The 26,311-nt window shown below is 40.3% G+C and overlaps 1 protein-coding gene across 1 annotated transcript in view; it reads right to left on the reverse strand.

Moving 5' to 3' along the window:
- The window catches only part of KIF13B (kinesin family member 13B), a 188,882-nt gene that overhangs the window by 142,939 nt on the left and 19,632 nt on the right, over positions 1–26,311 (reverse strand). The window lies entirely within an intron of this gene.

Below are 26,311 nucleotides of genomic sequence, written 5' to 3' on the forward strand. Positions count from 1 at the left end.
CGCCTGCAGGCTTCTCTGGTGGCTCAGTGGTTGAGAGTCCGCCTGCCGATGCAGGGGACACAGGTTCGTGCCCCAGTCCGGGAGGATCCCACATGCCGCAGAGCGGCTAGGCCCGTGAGCTATGGCCGCTGAGCCTGCGCGTCCGGAGCCTGTGCTCCGCAATGGGAGAGGCCACAACAGTGAGAGGCCCGCGTACCGCAAAAAAAAAAAAAAATCCGCCTGCTAGTACAGGGGACACAGGTTCAAGCCCTGGTCCGGGAAGATTCCACATGCTGCAGAGCAACTAAGCCTGTGCATCACAACTACTAAGCCTGCGCTCTAGAGCCCACAAGCCACAACTACTGAAGCCCACGAGCCTAGAGCCCATGCTCCGCAACAAGACAAGCCACCGCAATGAGAAGCCCGAGCACCTCAACAAAGAGTAGGCCCCACTCGCCACAACTAGAGAAAGCCTGCCCACAGCAACGAAGACCCAACGCGGCCAAAATAAATAAATAATAAAGTTCTTGGTGAGGACTTCCCTGGTGGTGCAGTGGTTAAGAATCCGCCTGCCAATGCAGGGGACACTGGTTCAATCCCTGGTCGGGGAAGATCCCACATGCTGCGGGGCAACTAAACCCGTGCGCCACAACTACTGAGCCTGCGCTCTAGAGCCCGCAAGCCACAACTACTGAGCCCATGTGCCACAACTACTGCAGCCCTCACACCTAGAGACCGTGCTCTACAACAAGAGAAGCCACCGCAATGAGAAGCCCGCACACTGCAACGAAGAGGACCCCCTGCTTGACGCAACTAGAGAAAGCTCGCACACGGCAATGAAGACCCAACGCAGCCAAAACTGAAAAAAATTTTTTTAAATTTTTTAATATAAAATTTAAAAAATAAAGTTATTGGTGAAAATGAAAAATGTGTCTTTTATTTTTACTTAAAAACCGAAGGCACTTTTTGGCCAACCCAATACAATGTAAATGCTATGTAAATAGTTGTACAATGTAAGTGCTATGTAAATAGTTGCCTCACAGGAAATTCAAGTTTTGCTTTTTGGAACTTTCTGAAATTTTTTTCTTTGATCCTCAGTTGTTTGAATCCACAGAAGTGGAACCTGTGGATACGAAGGGGTGACGGTATACAGAACTGTAAACCACGCTAGCAGTTGACATAAAATGTTTCTGTTAACAGTTGGCAGAAAATATTAAATATTTTATAGCTTGAAATGAGATGAGGATTGACTATAAGTGAAACAAATACTTCATGATATGATTTAATTAAAATAGGCTTCAGCTACCTTACTCAATCCTTATTGAATAAGGTACATCAAAAACCTGGAAGAAATGGCATAAAAACTTTATCTGTGCATTTAGCCAATGCATCCTAAAAGAACAATTCCTATTTTCCTGCTTTGGCTGTTTGAAAGTACTTTGCCTTGCAAGTAATGCCTCATCCTAGGGATGAGTATTAAGAATAAAAAAGAACTGTTTCTATTTTCCAGCCTGGAAATCTACAATTTGGTAAATGCAACTAACAATTAAACAGAAGTTTTGTATGAAGAAACCGTAGTTTAAATCATACCATTAGTCTGCCAACATGGAAGTGAAAAATGAAAATATGAAAGTAAAAAATGGGAATGTAGAGGAGAACATATTTGAGTGACTATGAGGTTGAAAATGTTAACATTTGGTCTTGACTGACCTGAAAATCCTCATTGCTTTACGGCAGATTAAAAACAAATCAACCGTATGCTAACATATGGAATCTAAAAAAACGGTACTGATGAACCCAGGGGCAGGGCAGGAATAAAGACGCAGACATAGAGAATGGACTTGAGCACACAAGTCGGGGGAAGGGTAAGCTGGGACGAAGTGAGAGAGTGGCATGGACATATATACACTACCAAATGTAAAACAGATAGCTAGTGGGAAGCAGCCCATAGCACAGGGAGATCAGCTTGATGCTTTGTGACCACATAGAGGAGTGGGATAGGGAGGGTGGGAGGGAGACGCAAGAGGGAGGGGATATATGTATACATATAAGCTGATTCACTCTGTTATACAGCAGAAACTAACACAACATCGTAAGGCAATTATACTCCAATAAAGATATTTTTTTAAAAAAATCAACGATACTTCTGACCAGAAATATCAGGGAGTCTGAGATAAAGAGGCATCTCTCTGGGGCCTGTGAAAGTGAAGAAAGGGCTAGAAGGATTGTGTGGGTGAGGGAAGCCTGCCCACAGGTTCCTAAGACACGTCTGTCAAATCGATGAGGCCACCAGCTGAATCTGGACTCAGCCAACAGAAAGCTTTGTGACCAGGAACCAATCGACTTAGTTTCTCTGTAAATGCAGAACGTGGATTAGGTATGTTTTATAAACTCCCATTTAGCTCCGATCATCTATTAGGTAGAGAACTATGCACCCCAGTTATTTATCTACCAGGCAGTCATGTAAAGTTCACACTTTTGAAGCTCTCTTGAATCCGTTTATTGGAGAACTCACTACACTGCCAGACACCTCTTTTCCCGGGCCTAGGGAAGTCAGGACTGAGTGGGGTGTTGGCTGTATTTCACCTGAAAGATGAATCAATCTTACTCCAGACCCTGAACGTACTGTCAGTCTGCCCTTGACCTAAAGCTTTTCCTCCCACTTCTCTGAGTTTTCTCGAACTGACTGCTAGCAAATGGGCCAGATTCTGAAAGCTTCCTTTGCTCCGACAAGGTGTAAGTACCTTTTACACCTGTAAGCTTAATCACCACACAACGTAACGTTTGCAAATCATTCCACTGGTGATCCTATCTGGACAAGTGGCTATGCGGGGTTCTCACATAAACACTAACTGGTGATCACAATAAAGTCCTGCCCATAATGAATATTCTACACTCAGGAGAGATACTTGTAACACAGGCATTCATCCAGCCATGTACATACACTGGCTGGTAAAAAAAATCTCTACTCAGAAACACTGAACTTTCATTTCCTATTTTGTGGGTGTTGTCTGACTTGAGAACATAAATGTGCAGATTTCCAAGCTGGAAAATTCTTTTCATCAGTTCTTTAACACACAGCGTTCAGGCCACCTTTACCATCTCTCCAGTATCATGTTAACAGTCTCTGACCTGGTTTTCCTATCTCCGCTCGTGCTCCCTCCCGCCTAATCTACCCTCCACACTGTCACCAGTGTAATCTTGTATGGAGTCATTTTGAGTCCAGCGGAGCCAGACAGACCTAGTTTTGACTCTGAGCAAGATACTTAATCTTGCCATGCCTGTTCCTCCATCTGCAAAAAGTGCAAATAATAATAAGACTGCTGTGAGGATTAAATAACATGTATACACTGCTTATAACCGTGACTGGACAATTATGTCATGGAAGAACCTTCCATGCTTTCCCACCCTCTACTCCTACCGTCATGCTATTCTCTATATCTGAAATATCTTTATTTCTGAGCCAGACAGAACAAAGCCCTAATCATATTTTTCTGTGATGTCTTTTTCAACCTTAAAGAATTATAGTAATTGAAACTTTCACTCTTTCTCCCCACTTTTTTCTAACACTATATCACTCCATTCATGTCTATCTAGATCCTCTTATCATACCGTCTTTGTTTTAGACAAGACTCTCTTGTCTTTATTTGAAAATACTTCTGCATAATCCCATAGCACTTCATAGCTCTCTCCTATGGAACTTTTCACACACTCCATTTGTTATTTGCACAGTCTCATCAGCCCTACTAAATTATTGGGGAAAAAAAAGAAAAGAAAAGAAAAACAGCCATAAAGGCAAGTGTTAAGTTTTAATGCACATGTGGGGTTAATTTCTTAACATTTGGTACCCTAATCACAAATATACACTCCAGGGTTAACATACAAAGGATTCTAATCAAGAATGCACACTCTAGGGAATTCCCTGGCAGTCCAGTGGTTAGGACTCTGAGCTTTCACTGCCAAGGGCCCGGGTTCAATCCCTGGTCAAGGAACTAAGATTCTGCAAGCCAAGCAGCCAAAAAAATTTAAAAAATAATTAAAATAAATTAGGCTACTTCTGTATTTAAAAAGAAAAAGAATACGCACTCTAGTGTAGAGATTCTTAACCCCAATAGAATGAACAGGAATCTATGAAGATGGATGGGGGGAAAAGTTACACTTTTATTTTTCACTAACTTCTAACTGCAATTTACCAATTACCCTCAATTATTAATGTAGGCAATAAATTACAGTATTAGCAGTGACTTCATCACCAATAGAAATCACAGCTTTTTTTTTTTTTTAATTTTTGGCTGCATTGGGTCTTCGTTGCTGCACGTGAGCTTTCTCTAGTTGTGTTGAGCGGGGGTTACTCTTCGTTGTGGTGTGCGGGGTTACTCTTCGTTGTGGTGCGCAGGCTTCTCATTGTGGTGGCTTCTCTTGTTGCAGAGCACGGGCTCTAGGCACACGGGCTTCAGTAGTTGTGGCACGTGGGCTCACTAGTTGTGACTCGCGGGCTCTAGAGCGCAAGCTCAGTAGTTGTGGTGCCTGGGCAACTTAGTTGCTCTGCGGCATGTGGGATCTTCCCAGACCAGGGCTCAAACCTGTGTCCCCTGCATTGGCAGGCGGATTCTTAACCACTGTACCACCAGGGAAGCCCACAGCTATCTTCTTATCACATTACAACTGCTGCAAATATGTTGCATTTATATTCATCACAACTTTGAAATTAATTACCTGCAACACTAGATCTTATTAGTTAATACAATAATAAAGAAGCACATATTACTGTATCACACATCTTTAAAAATATTTCTGGAACTATATTTCATTACATTTGGTTTCTTTTTTAAAATATTTATTTATTTATTCATTCATTCATTCATTCACTTGGCTGCACCAGGTCCTAGTTGCAGCACACGGGATCTTTGTTGCAGCATGCAGGCTCTTAGTTGTGGCTTTCAGTATCTAGTTCCCTGACCAGGGATCGAACCCAGGCCCCCTGGATTGGAAGCGTGGAGTCTTAGCCACTGGACCACCAGGGAAGTCCCTCATTATATTTGGTTTCTTTTGTTATCCTTTGCATTTTATGCTTTTGAAAGATTATTCTTAGAAGGGTCTACAGACTTTATCAGACTGCCAAATGGGTTCATGCAAAAATAGGTTCAGCTGTCTTTCCTTCTGATCGACACTACACAGTTCATTATTCAGCACAAGGAATGTCAGAAATAATTTTTAACTGGTAAAATGCGTAGTGTTAAAACTATTCAGACTGGCTTCCCTGGTGGCGCAGTGGTTGGGAGTCCACCTGCCGATGCAGGGGACGCGGGTTCGTGCCCCGGTCTGGGAGGATCCCACATGCCGCGGAGTGGCTGGGCCCGTGAGCCATGGCCGCTGAGCCTGCGCGTCTGGAACCTGTGCTCCGCAGCGGGACAGGCCACGACAGTGAGAGGCCCATACACCGGAAAAAACAAACAAACAAAAAACACTATTCAGACTGACTAGAAATCTTACACAGGTACCTCCATTCTTGGGAGAACAAAGTCTAAGCCTTTAACAAACCTGGCATCCTGTGCCATTGGGGTAGGGTTCTTGGCCTAGGGCTCTCGCCAGACCTGAATTCAGGCTCTGCCACATAATTCTAAGCAGAGGGTACTGAATCCTGCTACCTTTGACTCAAGGGACACTTTCGGGCAAAGCGCCTGTCTGAGAGCTGTGACATCGTGGAGCTCACAGGAGCAAGCTGTATGATTAATGCTGTGCCTACGCTAGTAGATCTGAGGCAGAATTCGTCAGGACTTCGTGGTTGACCTACCCCATGGTAGTGTGGGATGAGGAAGAAGGCCTACAAGCCCTCACCTAGCTCTAATTGTAGGAGGTTACTAATGTCTGATTATAAGCGACCCAAATGCCTTAGACCAGTTCATAATAACCCTGATAGACGAAGAAGCTCCATGAAGCCTGGGACCAAATTTTCTTTTGTTCATCATTGTTTTCTTAGGGTCAACACTACCCTGACACCCACAGAGGGCATTCAACAAATAGTTGTTGAGTGCATTAACAAATGTAATATACTTATACTCCCTAACTCCAGAATGTGATTCCTTAAAAGAAGAGCAAGTCATACTTATCCTTCCCTTATCAGGCACCTTGCCAAGGCTGCATATGTTAGATACCAATCAATAATTGATGAATGCCTATAGTTTTGCTCTAAGCTGAATTTACCAATTGTATTTATTTTTTTAACTTTTTAAAAAAAATCATTTATATGTTTTCAAATGTTTAAAGATCAAGAAGAAACTCTTCTGTGAAATTTTACAAGGCAGAGGACTTCCCTGGTGGTCCAGTGGCTAAGACTCTGTGTTCCAAATGCAGGGGGCCCGGGTTTGATCCCTGGTCAAGGAACTAGATCCCACATGCCACAGCTAAGAGTTCACATGCTGCAACTAAAAGATCCCTCATGCCACAACTAAAGGTCCCGCATGCGGAAACGAAGATCCCATGTGCTGCAACTAAGACCCAGGGCAGATGACAGATGGATAGATAGATAGATAGATAAATAAATAAATATTTTTTTAAAAAAAGAAATCTTACAAGGCAATAAGAAGCAGTGTATCTGGTGATACACCGAGTGTATCTGGCTTTGGAGACATGAGCTCACGCAAACCTGAGTTCAAACCCCAGCTCTGCCACTTACTAACTGTGTGATGTTGGGAAGTCATACAACGCCTTCCTGCCTCACTCCTCTTCTGAAAATTCTAATATAATCATGGTGCTTATATTTTCTATTTTAAGTACTTCTGTTGAACCTGTAGGTAAAACCCTCGCAAAGGATCCAACACACTGTAAGAAATCATAATGCCGGCAAATGCTATTTATCATCAGTGAAAAGATCCAAAAACTAAATTCTCTGTTCACGTCTCATATTTCCATGAACGCTGCCCTAGCTGTCTCTGCATTATTTACATCTTCCACGTGTTCAAAGACCTTGACCACAAAGTTCCTTTGACTATAATTATAGCTCTTTGCTCAGAACAAGGAAACCAACTCTGGGCAATGTTATGCAAATTGATACTCTTTAGCAGAAACCCACAATCCCTGAAATAAACATCTTGTACTTGCTATCTGGAGGGTTAGGAAACTCCACTTAGAGCTACAGCTTGAGTCACCTAAGATTATTGCCAATTAAAAGCAAAAGGGCATGGTTTGTTATTAGGAACATACTATGATAGTTTACTACATGTCTAACCTGGCCAGTAAGTATTTACTGAGTATCTAGCATAGACCAGTGTTGTCGGAAAAAAAATTACTTAAAATATGAGGTGTTTCAATGAATAAAATTTTTATGAAGAAAGTTGATCAGAATAAACGAATCAAGGAATAATAGCATCTACCATCTACTGCGTACCTACCACGTACCAGGCGTTTCACATAAATAACTCATTTATCCCAATAGCAATCTGACAAGATCTATATTATGGTGTTCTCACCTTGATTTTACAGAAAAGGAAACTGAAGCTCAGGGAAGTCATGTAAACTTTCCAAAGGCACACAGTTGCTAATGGCGGATCCAGAACTCAAACTCCATCTGAGTCATACCTCTCCGATGCCCTTCAACCAACTCTTGCCTTTTTCTATCCTTATAATCAATGATGATGGCTAAATTCCACTGGCAACACCTCAATCCTAAATCCTGTCTAATGCTTATGAGGTTGACAAAAGCAAAAACTAATCCACACTAGGGACTTGCCTGGTGGTCCAGTGGTTAAGAATCCGCCTTCCAATGCAGAGGACTCGGGTTTGATCTCTGGTTGGGGAGCTAAGATCCCACATGCCGTGGGGCAACTAAGCCCAGGCGCTCTGGAGCCCACACGCCACAACTAGAGAGCCCACATGCCACAACTACTGAGCCCGCGAGCTCTACAGCCCATGCCGCAACTAGAGAGAAGCCCACGCGCCACAACGGAGAGCGTGCACGCCGCAACGATGGATCTCGCGTGCCGCAACGAGGATCCTGCATACCACAACTGGGACCTGATGCAGCCAAATAAATAAATAAATATTTTTTAAAAATAAAAAAAAAATTAATCCACCCTATGAAGAACAGACCTAACCTCTTCCTAATTTTTAAGTTCAGAGTCGGGTCAAAATAGGTCAGATCAACTGTAACGTAATACATAAGCAAGAGAACCCATTTAGTATATAAACCAAGGGCATACAAAAAGGATGTTCTTAGCATGGATTCCTCAGAAAACAAAGCCTAGGGCTTATCATGGATTACAGCCCCAGGGAAGAGGAGGGAGGGGAGCGAGGAATGAGGTGTCAGATTATGTCCACGTCAAGTTGGTCAGGGTCCAGTTTGAGTTGGCAACAGCCAGGGGTGAAAAGTGATTAAAGGCTCTGGGGAGAGTGCGGTCACGAAGACCTGAAGTGGGACAGAAGAGATGTCTAATACAGCGGTTCAAGATGAAGTCAGTGTCAGAACACTTAAGTAAAGCTTATGGAAATGGCAAGGCACAAAGTCCTAGTTTGGTGCCAAGGTATGACTCAATCTTGAACCAGTCTCTGTCCCAGTATCCTACTTTTAAGCATCCTTCCCGATGTGAGTGGATAAAAGCTAGCATACGGGTTCAGTCCTAATAAATCTAACTTTCAGAGAAAAGACATTCACGCAAATAGCACCAAGTGTATATTCAATGTCTGGTTCCCCCTATTCCATGGCAGTTTCTGATCCCCGAAAGAGCACGGCAGATTGCAAGGGCAGCTATGACTCACTAGTGACTAAGTGGGAGTAATAACTGAACAAAGATCTTGCTTACATGTGGGGTTTCTGTTGTGGTAACATTTGATGAGAATAAAGTCGAGCAAGGAAGTCTGTTACGTGTGTGACCAAAACATCAGCTCACCCAGTTTTCTACACAGAGGAGTATGTTAAGTCTGACAAAACAATAAAGTGCAATTATATGAACAGTAGCTACTACTACAGATTCTTAAGATGGTTTTCATTTCATAGGGTGAAATTTATTTTTTAAAACACTTCAATGGATAAACAACAAGGTCCTACTGTATAGCACAGGGAACTATATTCAATATCCTGTGAAAAAACATACTGGAAAAGAATATGAAAAAGAATGTATATATATGTATAACTGAGTCACTTTGCTGTACAGCAGTAACTAACACAACACTATAATTCAACTATACTTCAATAAAAAATAGATTAAAAAAACACTTGATAACCTTGCAAATGTTCATTCCATCTAAACAATAAAGAGGAAACGATCTGCTTTAATGCAGATTTAGATATATATGTATAATTACATAAAACTGCTATAAAAATCCCAGTTTGCAAAACAAAAAAACTCCAGTTAAAACTTCTTATGCATTACAGATTCAACTTCCAAAGACTTACCAGCTGCATAAAACTGACAGGTATCCTGAAATTTGAATTACTTACGAGTAAAAATAAAAATAAAATTAGTCTTGCCATCCTTTTCTCCTTCACAGTGACTGCATTCTGCTGACATCTGAAATCTTGACAGTTACCTATCTTTTTTACTTAGGAATATTTTTTTTTTTTTTTTTTCTTTTTTTGCGGTATGTGGGCCTCTCACTGTTGTGGCCTCTCCCGTTGCGGAGCACAGGCTCCGGACGCGCAGGCCCAGCGGCCATGGCTCACGGGCCCAGCCGCTCCGCGGCATACGGGATCCTCCCGGACCGGGGCACGAACCCGCATCCCCTGCATCGGCAGGCGGACTCCCAACCACTGCGCCACCAGGGAGGCCCCTTAGGAATATTTTTAAATTTTATTAGGGACTTCCCTGGTGGCACAGTGGTTAAGAATCCGCCTGCCAACGCAGGGGACATGGGTTCGTGCCCCGGTCTGGGAAGATCCCACATGCCGTGGAGCAACTAAGCCCGTGCGCCACAACTACTGAGCCTGCGCTCTAGTGCCTGTGAGCCGCAACTACTGAAGCCCACGCGCCTAGAGCCTGTGCTCTGCAACAAGAGAAGCCACTACAATGAGAAGCACGCACACCGCAATGAAGAGTAGCCCCCGCTCGCCGAAACGAGAGAAAGCCTGTGCACAGCAGCGAAGACCCAACGCAGCCGAAAAAAAAATTTATTAAAGTTTTTGATATACAAATTTATAATCAAATAATTCCACCTTGTAGACAGTAACCAGATTTTTTGTCAAAGGTTTCTTGCTTGTTTCAGATCATTTTTAAAATTTTCTTGAAATATTGTTGATTTACAATTAGTAGTTTCAGATGTACAGCAAAGTGATTCAGTTATACATCTATAAATATAGATATTCTTTTTAATATATACTCTTTTCCTGCCTTTTCTGTCCCCTTTAAATATCCTGGTAGACACAGGAACATCACATAACCCACTCTATGGAGAACAGACCTATCCTGGGAGTCTTATGCCCAGAGGAGCTCCTTCTTGAAAGGCAGAGCGAAGACCAAGAGAGCCATCAGAACTAGCTCTCCTCAGGCAGTGGAAACTGTAGGCCAAAGCCCCTCCAATAATCAGTTAAACGATGGTTTAACTATAGTTAAAATTACATCTAATCTTATCTTCTCTGAATATACTCTTGCAAGACCTTCAGAGCCTCTCCCAGTTCTACACCATTTTATGAGACATATGCTAAGGACTTTCCACTCTCTTCTTAGGGCAACAGGACAATATACATGATGTTTTTCAATCTAAAAGTACTGCTTGAGCACCTGTGAGCCTAACCCTCTGCTAGATCCTAACATATACAGATACTCTATACCTATAAATCCTTTGAACTATAAGGATAATTAGTTAGGATCCAATTCCTAACCCAAAGGGATCTAAAAAACAGTTGGAGAGACAAGACAGGTATTTGCAACTAGAGAATAAAGAGATGCGTGTGTCCTGGCTACACATACTGTTCTTCTACCTGGACGGCTGCCCAACCAAACTGGTCCAGGAATCCCCCACGCTCATTATGGCTGCTGGAATCTCTCTCCATCCTGCCTACCTCCCTTTCTATCTCACCAAGCAAAAGCAAAACAGTTCCTCTTCTACCCATATCTTGCTTTAACTGTTCTATGACTCCAGTGATGTAAGGTGAGGACTCTATAATGATGAGACAGAGTGAGCTGAAGTGGAGAGAGGAAGCAAAAAAGGTTCCCTCCTTGCTTTCGGGGTGGGAGGTTGGGGGGAGGTAAGGGGTGGATGGACAGAAAGACAAAACTGGGAGAGGGAGAGCCTTCAAGAACCTGTGGCACAGCATCTGCTTTTCCAGGTTGTCCACCCACAAAGTGAAGCAGGTAGGATTATTTCATCCCCCTCTCGCCTCCAAGGAACCCCAGTTTTCTTCTCTACAACTGCTCATTCTATCACCCCTCTAGCATCTGAATCTTGTTTGAAAGTCCCCCCCACCAAAATCTCGAATCACACCAAAATTCCATCTCAGTTCTTCAAATCCTCTCCCCACTGTTTATGCAACAAACTCTCTCTACCAAGAGCAAGAGAACAATCAGAAAGGCTTAGAACCAGGGAAACCCTGGCCCCCTATCCCAAAAGGTAAAGGGTTAAATTTCTTGGCATTCTAATTTAGAACTCCAAGTTCACAGAATTATATGCCTAAATGTCTTAGTTAAATAATGTTACACACTTCAGAAATACCATGATTCAATAAACTTTTGCAGGGACCTACTGTTGATTTACATGATATTGCTTACAAGGGAAAAAATGATTATGTTCTAAAATTTTGGTGAATACCTTAGACAATTCTGATTAACCTGGGCTAACACATTACCCTTTAGTATCAGAGATTCTCAAACTTTTTGGTATCAGGACTCCTTTACACTCTTAAACAACTAAGGACCCTAAAAAGCTTCTTTTTACATGGGTTATAGACTACAGAAGTTTTTTTTGAATTAGAAATTAAAGCTGAGAAACATATTTAAGTTTAAAATATGTTATTAATTCATTTAAAATAGCAAGATTTATTACATGTTAACATAAATAACATTTAAGAAAAAATAACACTATTCTCAAAAATATTTATATTTATATAAATATAAATATATATTTACTGAAGAGTAGCATTGTTTTACATTTTTGCAAATCAATAATGTGTTAACGCTAAACACTTGATAATTTATAAAGTCATATCAACAATTACAGAAGTCACATGGCTAAACTTAATAATAAACTAAAGAAAAATTGAGAACATACCATCTTCACAGTGCAGAAGTTAAGGGTTTCTAAAAGAAATGTGAGCCCCAAACCCAGGGCCAAGGTCAGGAAAGGACATGTTTTGTGACCGAAGCCGTTAAGGATCTACACCAAGGGTTGGATGGAAAGGTCCACAGGGACCAGGCAAATAACATAAATGAGGGTGTCCACCAGCTGGGGGCCTGAAGAGCTCATGACCTTGTCAAAGGAGGCAGAGAGCCCAGTGATGCCAGATTTTCAGGTTGTTTAGGAAAAACTGCAAACCAGAATTTTCGTATGAAACCCCCATATTTTTAAACATTGAAACTACAGGCCAAACAAACATCTATGGGTAAATGTAGCCTACGGCACCCCAGTTTGCAACATCTATATATCACAAATTGTTTAATCTTCGGGAAATTCTTCCCAAGGAAATTTATCCTACAGTATGGTCCTAATATTAGAACACCAGGAAACAGCACACTTAAAATATCATCAATGAACAGTATTAGAACAGAAGGTTGTTGTCAAAACAAGAAAAGCAAAACAAAAGCCATGGTGCCAAGAGAGTAAACAAGAGACTGGATCCAGTGGACAAGAATCTCTCTTTCTAGAAAACCGCGCCCCATATGGTGGAGTGGATGGAAATGGCTCATCAGGCCCTACCATTGTCTTGTGAAATACTCTTCATCCCAGGACTTACCTGGTGGTCCAGCGGTTAAGACTCCAAACTCCCAATGCAGGGGGCCTGGGTATGATCCCTGGCCAGGTAACTAGATCCTGCATGCGGCAACTAAGACCCGACGCAGCCAAATAAGTAAATAAATAAATGCTTAAAAAATAAAATAAAATAAAATCCAACTCCCAGACTCACAAATCACCTTTCCAACTACTAATTGGGGCAAATATGAGAACGGGGAGCTTTGGAGAACAAGCACTATCAGAACAGTTATAACCAATCAAGAGACATTTACAGAGCACGTTCTGCCTGCAAAGCACTGGACGAAGCACGAAGAATAACAAGAGGTGCCCGGATGTCAAGTAACCACAGTCTCAAAGGGGAGGGGGACTCAAAACACATACGATAAAGCTAAACAGTACAAGCATTAGAAAACAGGGAGGGGAGGGTGGGAGGCAGGGAGACGCAGGAGGGAGGGGATGTGGGAACAGATGTATATGTATGACTGATTCACTTTGTTGTAAAGCAGAGACTAATAAAAAAAAAGAAAAAATAAATTAAAAAAAAAGAAAACAGGGAGGGATGAACACATAAAAGATGTCACCCAGGCAGTGACATTTCTTAATTAGCAGAAATAATAAAGGCTCCAAATTCAAAAGACAGACTACAGGAAGTAGGAGCAGGCTTAAAGGAAGGTTCCAGAAACCAGTCAGAAGGCTAAATATAAGGCAATTATGGTACTAACTTGGGTAACGTCAGAGAGAATAGAAAGGAATGTCAGGATAAAAATATTCACAAGAAAAATCGAGATTTGGCAGCTGACTAAATAAACATAGTACATCCTCTGTAATAAATTCACTTATTAACCCATCAACACAACGAATGACCCCATTTCTTCAACAACCAAGGAACCAATAAATTAAAAGACATATAACCCAATCACCATGGGTAGACCATATATGGATGCTCTTCAAAACAAACTCTGGGGAAAAAACTTCATGAAACAATTGGACATGTGAACACTGACTGAAACTTTGATGCTACTGCATAACTACTGTTAATTTTTAAGGTGTAATAATGGTATTTTGGTTATGTTAAAAATAATAAAGATATATTAAAATACTTGTGGGTAAAATGGGATTTACTTCAAAATAATGTGGGAAAAAGGAAAGAGTTGAAGATGTGGATAGGACGGTATTAGCCACGGGTGAATGGCTTTGAGGGCTGAGCAACAGGCAGCCTATTATACTATTCTGTCTACTTTGGCATATCTTTTAATTCTCCATAACAAATAGTTTTTTTAAATTAAATGGCAAATACAACTTCTACCTACTCCATGATCTTTTGTAAATTCTATTTGTTTTCCTAAAAATGGAACAAAAGCAGTATTGATCTGTTTCATTTATGGGTCAATACGTGAAGGTAAAGATTATTATTACTCTTAATTATTACCCATTCTAGAGAAGTTTTTATTTAATATAAGTATACATAAATTAGGTTTGATAAAAGTGAAACAAAAGTGAAATTCACCATCACACAAGGTAGTTCTTTAATGAATTCTAGGTTTGATAAAAGTGAAACAAAAGTGAAATTCACCATCACACAAGGTAGTTCTTTAATGAATTCTAAGGAGGTAGGACAAAGGGCTCCAGAACTCTACACTATTAACTTGCAAAAGAAATCATTCTTCATTTTTAGCTAAATATCACTCTCATAAGAAAATGCACAATGCTCAAAATTAAACAATAGAATCATTTCAAGTCTGAGCCTGCAAAAATCTAGCCTTACAAAGTCCACAAGAGAATAATTCAACTTTCCTTTCTACTTTTCTGTTTGGCTTTGTTTTTTTGTGTTACTAGTATGTTTATAGATACTGTGTGCTAAACATAATTTCACCACAATTTAATGGAACTAAGGATTAATAAAAAGATTATCCTAACTTTCAGCTTGGTACTTGGCAAAGGGTTGATGTTCAGCTGCTGAATGGATCAGAAAGATTCCTAAGATACTGTGATGCAACAACTTTTTGGGTGGAATGGTTTCTCAGGTCACATTTCCTCATAGAGTACTGTTACCTCCATCTTTTTGTGTGGGTGGGTTTTGGGTTAGTTTTTTTTTGGACGCGCCATGCGGTACGTGGGATCTTAGCTTCCCGACCAGGGATCGAACCTGTACCCCCTGAATTGGGAGATGGGAGCGTGGAGTCTTAACCACTGGACCACCAGGGAAGTCCTGTTACCTCCATCTTTAAAACGTAAGTCTAGATCCGTATTCAACATTTTGTTTATATGAGCAACAACTCCTAAACTGGAGATTGAGACAAAGAGCCCTAAAAAAAAAGTATTGCCAAACAAACAACAAAGACAAATTTTAAAAACATCAATAGTGGGACTTGGGAGTTGTGCCTAAACTTTATTCGTAATTAGATGTCTTACCTAGTACGTCATATGGTATCTGATAATTTTATGGTGAATCCAGAATTCTGGGGAAATTCAAAACATTTAATTCGTATTAGCTATAACTTAATCTAGTAACTAGCCACACATACACATAACTCTGCATCCTCATTATATCAAATGTTAGTATCCAAGCACTACTTCAATCACAGTGATAAAGACTCTCTTTTCTTGAATTAAGAAAAACAGCATATTCCTTCTTATTGCTGTACCAATAAAAGCATAAACAAAATAGATACATACCCAATGACAATGCTAAGATTTCATAAATTCTACTAAAACAGTCTAATTTTGTTCAGACAGGTTTACTAATCAGCTATCAAACAGTTCATTTTAGCAACCTACTAGCTTTTGCTGGTAAAACTTTGAAAAATCTGTATTTATTGCCATTTGATTATGTGCTATTAACCATGAAATAACATGAATTCAACCATACATATTTTATTACCTTTTTAGCTTCTAAGAGTCTTCCCGATTCATTTTCCCAGCTACATTCAAAAGTAGTAAATGGTTTGTACACTCAATGGCCACAGTACTTTTTAAAAAGACGGGGAGGAATCCTCTAAAATATCAGAGTACACAGGACACTGTTCTCCCCACTTTACTCTGACATAATCAGGGCAGACAGGCTCCCCGAGGAAGAGCCCCTTTATGAAATTAAAACATACCACATACTATTCTCCAAAGGAGTAAATTCTATTTGGGCAGAATTATTAGCCTCACTCAAGTCATTTCACAGCAGAGAGAACAAACAGATCTATTGTATATACCATAATTACACTCTGCATGACTTCCTTCAATTAAAATCTTTACTTAAAGTAGCATCCATAGAGCAGTACAGAAATTTTAAAAGTCATTATCTAATATGACCTAATGATGCCTTCTCCTAACAAGGAATTAGTCTGAAAATGACTTCATATATTTCAAAGCAATTATTGGCATTAGGCCCTCCCCTCAGCAGTATTACACAATACGTTTGCAAGAGAAATGTTTGTGCATGGGTCAACATCACTTAATTCTGCATCTATCTGATATATATATATTCTGCATCTATCTGATATATATATATTCTGCATATATTCATTCATCTACCAAGAATAGAGTACTCTGAACCTCCAAACAAGGACTGGATATACTTTGCTCATATTAGAACTCATTAATTACCTAATGATCTTGACTAAGATCTGATGTCTGGTAAACAATTAGAAGGAATAAAAAGAGTTTTAATGACCTTTCTGACAAGTGCTGGTTAAGATCAATATCTCAGACATTCTTTGCATTAGACTGGCAATTATAACCCTCACACTATCAATTTATTATTAGGTTAAACATAACCAAACAGTAAGGAGTGGAAAGCCCCTTAATTTTACAGGAAAACAAGAAAAATCTCTGCATATTTGTGTCATCTACAGCTAACTCCATCCATGTTGGAGAGTCTCTGCCACATGTACTAAAGAACAGGCCATTTCACAAAATACCACAGAAATCAGTGTTCAGGTTCATTATGATTTTGAAGTCTAACTCTCCAAATGTTTTCTACTTCAGAAAATTCTGGTCTTAAAAAAATCGTACACTTGGGGAATTCCCTGGTGATCCAGAGGTTGGGACTGAGTGCTTTCATTGCCGTGGGTGCGGGTTCGATCCCTGGTCAGGGAACTGGGATCCCACAGGACACACAGCCAAATAATAAGAGTAATAATAATAATAATAATAATAATAATAAAATCTTGGGGCTTCCCTGGTGGTGCAGTGGTTGAGAGTCCGCCTGCTGATGCAGGGGACACAGGTTCGTGCCCCCGTCCGGGAAGATCCCACACACCACGGAGCGGCTGGGCCCGTGAGCCATGGCCGTTGAGCCTGAGCGTCCGGAGCCTGTGCTCCGCAATGGGAGAGGCCACAACAGTGAGAGGCCCATGTACCGCAAAAATAAATAAATAGATAGATAGATAGATAAATAAATAAATAAAATCTTACGCTTGGTGGGGCAGGGTAATAAAGAATTATAAGAGAACCTCTAAGTATATTAACGCTTGTAGTGTTAATTATACACATACATACACACACACACACACGATAGAAAACAGAGGGCTAAAGAAGAAAATGGATTAACTGACCAAGGGATTCTCAGTACAATTTATACTAAGAACTTCTTTCCATTTCAGGTTTCAGTTCTGTTGTTTAAAGCAGCACCTCTGAACAGGCATAGCTCACTGATCCACAGTCTCTCAGACTTGAAGGTACAGTAAAACAATTTTCACTGCAATGCTTGTTTGGAATTTACTGCAAACAACAGATGAGAAGGGAAAAAAAGCTTTTTTTAAATTTTGGTTTTTTAAGAGGAAAAAAGGAGGAACAGCGTATTTGATAAAATATGAACAATTAGCTTTCCGCCCCAACATAAACTTGTGATATTATTTTTGGCTTCTCTTAATATCATTTTTTTTGCCTTTAAAAATCAGGCATTAGGGACTTCCCTGGTGGTGCAGTGGTTAAGAATCTGCCTGCCAGTGCAGGGGACATGGGTTTGATCCCTGCTCCGGGAAGATCCCACATGCCGCAGAGCAACTAAGCTCATGCGCCACAACTACTGAGCCTGAGCTCTAGAGCCCGTGAGCCACAACTACTGAGCCCACATGTCACAGTTACTGAAGCCCACGCGCCTAGAGCCCATGCTCTACAACAAAGAGAAGCCACCACAATGAGAAGCCTGCGTACCGCAACAAAGAGTAGCCCCCACTCGCCGCAACTAGAGAAAGCCCACACGCAGCAACCAAGACCCAACACAGCCAAAAATAAATAAACTAAATAAATTTATTTTTTTTTTTAATCAGGAATTATACTTTAGTAGTCAGTCTTTTTTGAGTCACATATCTCTCTGACCCTTTACTAGAAAAAGGCATTTGTGGAAACATAATATTGTGCAAACAATTTCCAAACACACATAGTGAAAATGTAAAGAAATAGAAAGATAAAAAAACAAATTCTGGAAAAGTTGTTAACTGTGGTGGAGAAGAAAGGCATTAAAACTGGAGGCTGTTCACAATAGGCTTTAACTGTATTGGTAATGATTTATTAAACTGAGTGACAGATGCATAAGTGTTTTATTCTTTAAACCTTTTTATACACTATATTTTTTTAAAGTTTGCTCAATTTTTAAAAACCCTACAAGAAGTACCACTCAATAGAAAAGTATACTAGAACCTGAGGTTCCAAATCAGTAGCCAAGAGCTGAATCTGGCCAAGACCTGTTTTGTTTGGACACCACAGTGTTTTATTTTGTTTTTTAATTGTAATCTGAATGCCTTCGGGCAGCGTATACACTCTCCAATTAGCCAGAGTCACCACCATTTTCCTTACAGTAAACGAGGGTTCTTTAAAAGCCAAAGAAACTGGAATCCTCATACACTGCTGGTGGAAATGTAAATCGCTGCAGCCGCTTTGGAAAACAGTCTGACAATTCCTCAAAATGTTAAGCACAGAGGTACCATATGACCCAGAAAGTCCACTCCTGGACATCTATCTAAGAGAAACAGAAACATATGTCCACAGAAAGACCTGTATACAGATGTTCACAGCAGCATTATTCATAATAGCCAAAAAGTGGAAACAACCCAAATATCCATCAACTGATGAATGGATGAACAAAATAGAATATGATGAAATATTATTCCACCATAAAAAGGAATAAGTACCAATAAATGCTATAACACGGATGAACCTCAAAAACATTATGCTAAGTAAGAAGAAGCCAATCACAGAAGACCACAAATTGTATTTCATTTATATGAAATGTCCAGAATAGGTAAATCTCAAACCTAGAGACAGAACATAGATTAACAGTGTGATAAAGATGTCATAAAATTAAATAATTGTGCTGGTAAATATAATAGAAACCATTGAACTGCTCATTTTAAAGGTATGAATTATATGATATGCTTATTATATCTCAATAAAGTAGTTTAAAAATAAACCAAAGACATCCATTCAGTCTAACTTTGGCTCCCAAATTGTGGTCTGAGGACTCCTGAGGGTTTCCTAGAGCTTCTCAGTGGGTCTTGAGGTCAAAACTATTTTCATAAAATACTAAGACATTTGCCTTCTTCACTGTGTTGATATTTGCATTGATGGTGCAAAAACAACGGTGATAAAACTGCTGGCACTTTCGGCACAGTGACGCCAAAGTATATTAGTTACTGATAGTCAATGCATTCTTTATCTCCGTACACGCACAGCAAAAACAAACAAACAAACTTTACTGTATGAGTTGTGGGCCAAACTAGTCACTCTTTTTAATAGAACAGCCTTTCTCCTGGAAACAACTGTCAGTTCCTATCGGAAAATGCATTCCCATTTCCAAACTCACAGAAACGTAACTCTCATAACACAACTGTTTCATAAAGTGCCACTCTCCATGAGAAATCACACCTCACTCCCTTTGAAAACATTTTAAGTAACTCAATTTTTTTTTTGGAGTTTATTAATTAATTTATTTATTTTTGCTGTGTTGGGTCTTCGTTTCTGTGCGAGGGCTTTCTCTAGTTGTGGCAAGCGGGGGCCACTCTTCATCGCGGTGCGCGGGCCTCTCACTATCGCGGCCTCTCTTGTTGCGGAGCACAGGCTCCAGACACGCAGGCTCAGTAGTTGTGGCTCACGGGCCTAGTCGCTCCGCGGCATGCGGGATCTTCCCAGACCAGGGCTTGAACCTGCGTCCCCTGCATTAGCAGGCAGACTCTCAACCACTGCCCCACCAGGGAAGCCCCTAAGTATCTCAATTTTTTAGCCAGAGTGAGCAGCAAAGGCCTTACTGGTGGGTAGAGGAGGGGATGAGGCAAAAGGCAGAAGATAAAACTTAGCCTAAGAAACTATTTTGTCCTATCATGGTGACAAGCACTAGCATTAACATTTTATTATAAGATAAAATTTTAATGTTTTAAGACATAATTCAAACAAAATAAGGCTTAAAGATTTATTTAGCTATTTAAAAAGGGACTGTTCTGGGCTTCCCTAGTGGCGCAGTGGTTGAGAGTCCGCCTGCCGATGCAGGGGACACGGGTTCGTGCCCTGGTCCGGGAAGATCCCACATGCCGCAGAGCGGCTGGGCCCGTGAGCCATGGCCGCTGAGCCTGTGCGTCCGGAGCCTATGCTCCACAACGGGAGAGGCCACAACAGCGAGAGGCCCACGTACCGCAAAAAAAAAAAAAAAAAAAAAAAAAAAAAAATGGGACTGTTCTACATCATGGTATTATTGTAACTAGTGATAAAATGGACTTAAAGGGCTCCTAAATGCAAAGAATCACACACTGCGAATTACACTTGTAAAAATCTACTAATAATAGATAATGAATTAGTCACTTACTAGCCCTAAAAGATGATTTATAAATATGGTGCTGAAGATTTGGGAAAGCCCATGGACCAGTCTAGAAAACTAAATTGGTTTAGTGCAAAAGGGTAATTCCAAAAAGACATTTAATGTACTATTAGTATAAGCAGTATGGCTCTGCAAGAGAAAACAAATAGATCAAATCTGTCAATGAGTATCTAGTACTATACATAGAAGAAAAAGACCGAACTGGTGGATACAAGTGTTTCAGTCCCTAGGGTGTTTGAGTAGAGTGCTGTGGAATAGGAAGAGTCTGTCCTTAATCTTCTCCATATTTAATAAAATGTCCCTTTGTTCTTACCCTATGTTCACAAGCAATGTTTTAACCTGGTTTCCCAAGTTGGTTGATACTACGGAGAAGCCCAGATGACAGGGATTAATATTTTGTTTACTGTAAACTTAAAATTAAGGGGCTATCTCTCTAACACATGGCATGTTAGTCCCTAAGAGCCCCACCAACTTTGGGCAAACTAGATAAAATAAAGTTTCTGACTTTGCAAAACTGAAATTTTTCTAGAACTAGTTAATTTCTTGATAGGCATGTTTACTCAAGTACTGAATATATTTTGGTTTAAAAAATTTTTAGGGGGCTTCCCTGGTGGCTCAGTGGTTAAAAATCCTCCTGCCAATGCAGGGAACATGGGTTCGAGCCCTGGTCCAGAAGGATCCCACATGCCACAGAGCAGCTAAGCCCATGTGCCACAACTACCGAGCCTGTGCTCTAGACCCCGCGAGCCACAACTACTGAAGCCCGTGCACCTAGAGCCCATGATCCACAATGAGAAGCCATTTCAATGAGAGGGCCATGCACCGCAACGAAGAGTAGCCCCTGCTCGCCGCAACTGGAGAAAGCCCTCGTGCAGCAACGAAGACCCAACACGGTCAAAAAAAATAAATAAACAAAATAAATTTTAAAAAAAATTTTACTTCCTTTATGAAGTTATAGCTCACAGACATACCATGGACTACAACTTGAATACAGGCCATAATAACAGTAAGAGTCAAAGTAATAGCTAACTTTTCTATAAGGTTAACTGTACACCAGACACTGCCACTTTACATATTTTAACTCACTTAATCCTCATAACAACCTATAGGCAGGTACTATTATAATCTCCACTTTACTGAGGCAGAGGACAATTACGTAACTTGCTCCACAACACACGTGTTAAGTAGCAGAGCTGAGATTCAGTCCAGGATGTCTGACTCCAAAGTCAGCATTTCTTAATCTCGTTAGCCACGTACAATCAATTTTCTGAATTTTAAGCAACTTATTTTTCAAAACAGTTTTGAAATTCCACATATATAGCACAGCAAAAATGTTTCCCAAATTCCCGTGATTAAGCTGTTAAGCTGAAAATGCTCTTCCTCCTCATTTAACCATGACTTTTATTAGCTTTAATAAGCATAAGCATCAAACCATGAAATTTTCAGAAGTTAATGCAAAATTAATCAGAAAAATATACAAACTATTGTTATAAAATGTATACATGTTCACTTTCAAAGTATACTAACTTAGGTTGTAAGTATACATACAAAACTAGTCATAGTTTTAGATTAATAGGATTGGATACTATTCTAAAAACAAGGATATTGTAGCTTTTAAAGGAAAAACATTAATTTGAGCCTTTCTGACTACTGATTTAGACTGACCAAATCACTTTTTTTTATGTTAGTTTCAAATCCCTGGCTCTCTGCTCTTGGGGTGGCCAAAAGGTGCATTCGTTTTTTTCCGTAAGATGGCTCTAATAGCACTTGGTTGTCTTTAACTTCATTTGAAACAATTTTGTTAGACTGTATTGTGACAGCTGTCCTATCAGCGTGCATTTAAAAAAAGACATTAAAATTGGTGAATTTTTGTGCAGCCATTTTAATATTGCAGATGGAAGGAAAGCAGCAACATTTTTGGCATATTATACTTTATTATTTCAGAAAAGGTAAAAACACAACTGAAATGTCAAAAAAGATTTGTGCAGTGAATGGAGAAGGTGCTGTGACTGATCAAACGCGTCAAAAGTGGTTTGTAAGGATTCGTGCTGGAGAATCCTTGCTGGACGATGCTCTGTGGTCGGGTAGACCAGTTGAAGTTGACAGCGATCAAACTGAGACATTAATTGAGAACAATCAGCATTATACCATGCGGGAGGTAGCCGACATACTCAAAATATCCAAATCAAGTGTTGAAAATCATTCACACCATATTGGTTATGTTAATTGCTTTGATGTTTGGGTTCCACATAAGTTAAGCAAGAAAAACCTTCTTGACCGTACTTCCACATGCGATTCTCAACTTAAACGTACTGAAAACGTTCCGTTTTTAAAACAAATTGTGATGGGCGATGAAAGTGGATACTGTACAATAATGGGGAATGGAAGAGACTGTGGGGCAAGTGAAAAGAACCACCACCAACCGCATCAAAGGCCGGTCTTCATCCAAAGAAGGTGATGTTGTGTATATGGTGGGATTGGAAGGGAGTCTGCTATTACGAGTTCCTTCTGGAAAACCAAACGATTAATTCCAACAAGTACCGCTCCCAAGTAGACCAAATGAAAGCAGCACTCAATGAAAAGCGTTCAGAATTAGTCAACAGAAAACACGTAATCTTCCATCAGTATAACGCAAGACTGCATGTTTCTTTGATGACCAGGCAAAAACTGTTACAGCTTGGCTGGGAAGTTCTGATTCATCCACCGTATTCACGAGACATTGCACCTTCGGATTTCCATTTATTTCGGTCTTCACAAAATTCTCTTAATGGAAAAAATGTCAATTCCCTGGAGGACTGTAAAAGGCACCTTGAACAGTTCTTTGCTCAAAAGGATAAAAAGTTTTGAGAAGATAGGAAGATGAAGTTGCCTGAAAAATGGCAGAAGGTAGTGGAACAAAAGGGTGACTATGTTGTTCAATAAGGTTCTTGGTGAAAATGAAAAATATGTCTTTTATTTTTACTTAAAAACTGAAGGCACTTTTTGGCCAACCCAATACAAGTATACCTCCTATAAAACCATAACTTGTTGTAAGGATTAGTCATTCTACAAACTAGACCGTAATTAACCTTAACTTTGTAATTTGTGCTTTCCCTCCTATTTTTTTCTTTTAATGGAGTCAACATATACCACTGAAGTGCTACATCCCAAAATTTCTGTTTTCCCTTTTCACCTTGATATTAAAAGTGCTTCTCATGAGGTGGTCTTTTGTCATACTAGTAATGTTCTTGCTTTTAATCTGGGCGCCAGTTACAGGACTGTTCAACTTATGAAAATTCATCAAGCTATATATACTTTTCTGTATGTATAGTATGTACTTCAACAAAGAGTTGTTTTTTAAGCAGCTGTGCTTCCTAACTTTACTTCACCAAAAGCCATTACATACCAACCTTATTGACAGTTGTCATTTCTAAAAGTTTTTTTTATCAGACAGCACTCTATAGCACTGAGTTAATATTCAATCTCTGTTTTCAGCACACGTAAAAAAAGAGTCATCCAAGATACTCTATGGAACCAAAAAGTGCTATTTAATTCTTTCACAAATCCCTAAGATTTAAAGGTCTCTAAAGGAAAGAAAACATTTTTTAAAAAAGCTTCTATGTGCTCATTTTATTCTCACAATTACCTCATCAGGTAGACATTACACACTTGTGGATGGAGCCACAACAATACATCTCCCACCCCAAATGCTTTCCTGATTTGACACTGACTTTCCTCCACTCAAAGACGGAGAGGTCTGTGTTTCCTCTTCTTGAAACCGTGTAGAGCTGTATGCCAGCCTTGAGCAAGGAAATGTGACAGAAATGACAATGTGTGACCTCCAAGGTTAGAACGTCAAAGGCAACACTTCCGACCTCCAAGGTTAGAACGTCAAAGGCAACACTTCCACCTGGCTTTCTCGTGCTCTCAGGACGCCTGCCTTTGGAACCTGCCACCAGACTGTGAGTAGGCGTTTTGCCCGCAGCCCCAGAGACATCTCCAGCCAACAGATGGCATCAACTGCCAGACCCAGGTAGGTGAGCCTTCGAGTCTTCCTGGTAGGCCCCAGACAGCATGGAGCCGACTAAGCCGTTCCCGCTGCACCCTGTCTGAACTCCTGACCCACAAAAACCAGGAAATAATACATGGTTATTGTCGTTTTGAACCACTAAAGCTTTCGAAGTAATTTGTTATGCAGCAATAGAAAATGAAAACACTTTACACATAAAAAACACAGGTAGGTAACCATGCCAGCAAGCGGCAGAGCCAGAATTTGAATCCGTCGGCCTGTATAAAAAGCTCACATTCTTTCTACCAGAGGGTATTGCCTCCAAGTTTGTTCAGAGTCGCCCACATTGCCAAAGAAAGCCATAGTCTTCAGATTGGAAGCTCTAAGAGCAATAAACAGCCCCCAAATTAATGTTTTCAATTAACACTCAGGACAATAGGTCATTCAGTCAGTAGGCTCAAAATCCCAGCACCTTTCTTGACACATCTATACTCTTCCCACCCTAATAACGGCATATCCCAGAGATGCTTAAGAAATATCTCTACATCAATAACAATAAACCTGAACATTTACAGAACACTTTCCAAAGCACTCTAACAATCATTGATTTGATCTCATAGAGGTGTGAGACAGGTAAGGCAGGTATCATACAGATAAGGCTCAAAAATGTTAAAAATATATACTCCAATAAAAAATAATCTTTAAAAAATCAACTATACTCCAATAAAAATTAATTTTAAAAAAAAGTTAAAAATAACTAACTACAGGGGCTTCCCTGGTGGCACAGTGGTTGAGAGTCCGCCTGCCAGTGCAGGGGACACGGGTTCATGCCCCGGTCCGGGAAGATCCCACAGGCCGCGGAGCGGCTGGGCCCGTGAGCCATGGCCGCTGAGCCTGAGCTCCGCAACGGGAGAGGCTACAACAGTGAGAGGCCCACGTACCACAAAAAAAAAAAAAACCTAACTACAATAACGTAAGTAGGGATTCTATTTCAGATTTTCTGACTCCAAGGCCAGCACTCTCTTCAATGCAATTCAACTTGAAAGAACCTTTATGGAGTACCCTCCAGGTATATTTCCATATACAGCACTGCTCTACAAGTACTCTGAAGCACCTACTTTGTGCAAAGCATCATGGCGGGCACCATGTGTTCCTCCACTTCCAGGATCAGCACAAAAACATCTCTGATAGAGCTGATCTCTGCAAACAGCCCGTCTTTCCCCTATTCTCTACATTGCCATCCAACAGCTCTTCCGAATCCACCTCCTTAATCACAATAATTAAAAAACTGTCAAAGATGACATCCTACCCATAAAAATACAGGCCAAATCTCACCTGCTTTCAAGGTCTTCTGCAAACTGACTCCAACTTACGTGATTAAATTAATTTTCCCGCACTTGCTGGCAGAAACCAAATTAATCTCTTCCTTCCTCCCCACATTCATTTTCTTTACAACTTCTTGCCCTCTCTTTTGTTCATACTATCACCCAAATCCAGAACTGATGCTCAAGTATTCATCCCCAACCCCTGACAGAGAGTCCCTTCCCTCCAAGACCTTAAAATCTACTGTTAAGCTACAATTAATAATTCAAAACAATATATAGTAATTAAATTAGGTAGTACAGATTATAGCTCATGGGGCCTTAAAAGAGAGGAATCACTAA

This window comes from Mesoplodon densirostris, chromosome 6 (genome assembly GCF_025265405.1).
Source record: "Mesoplodon densirostris isolate mMesDen1 chromosome 6, mMesDen1 primary haplotype, whole genome shotgun sequence".
Classification (NCBI taxonomy): Eukaryota; Metazoa; Chordata; class Mammalia; order Artiodactyla; family Ziphiidae; genus Mesoplodon; species Mesoplodon densirostris.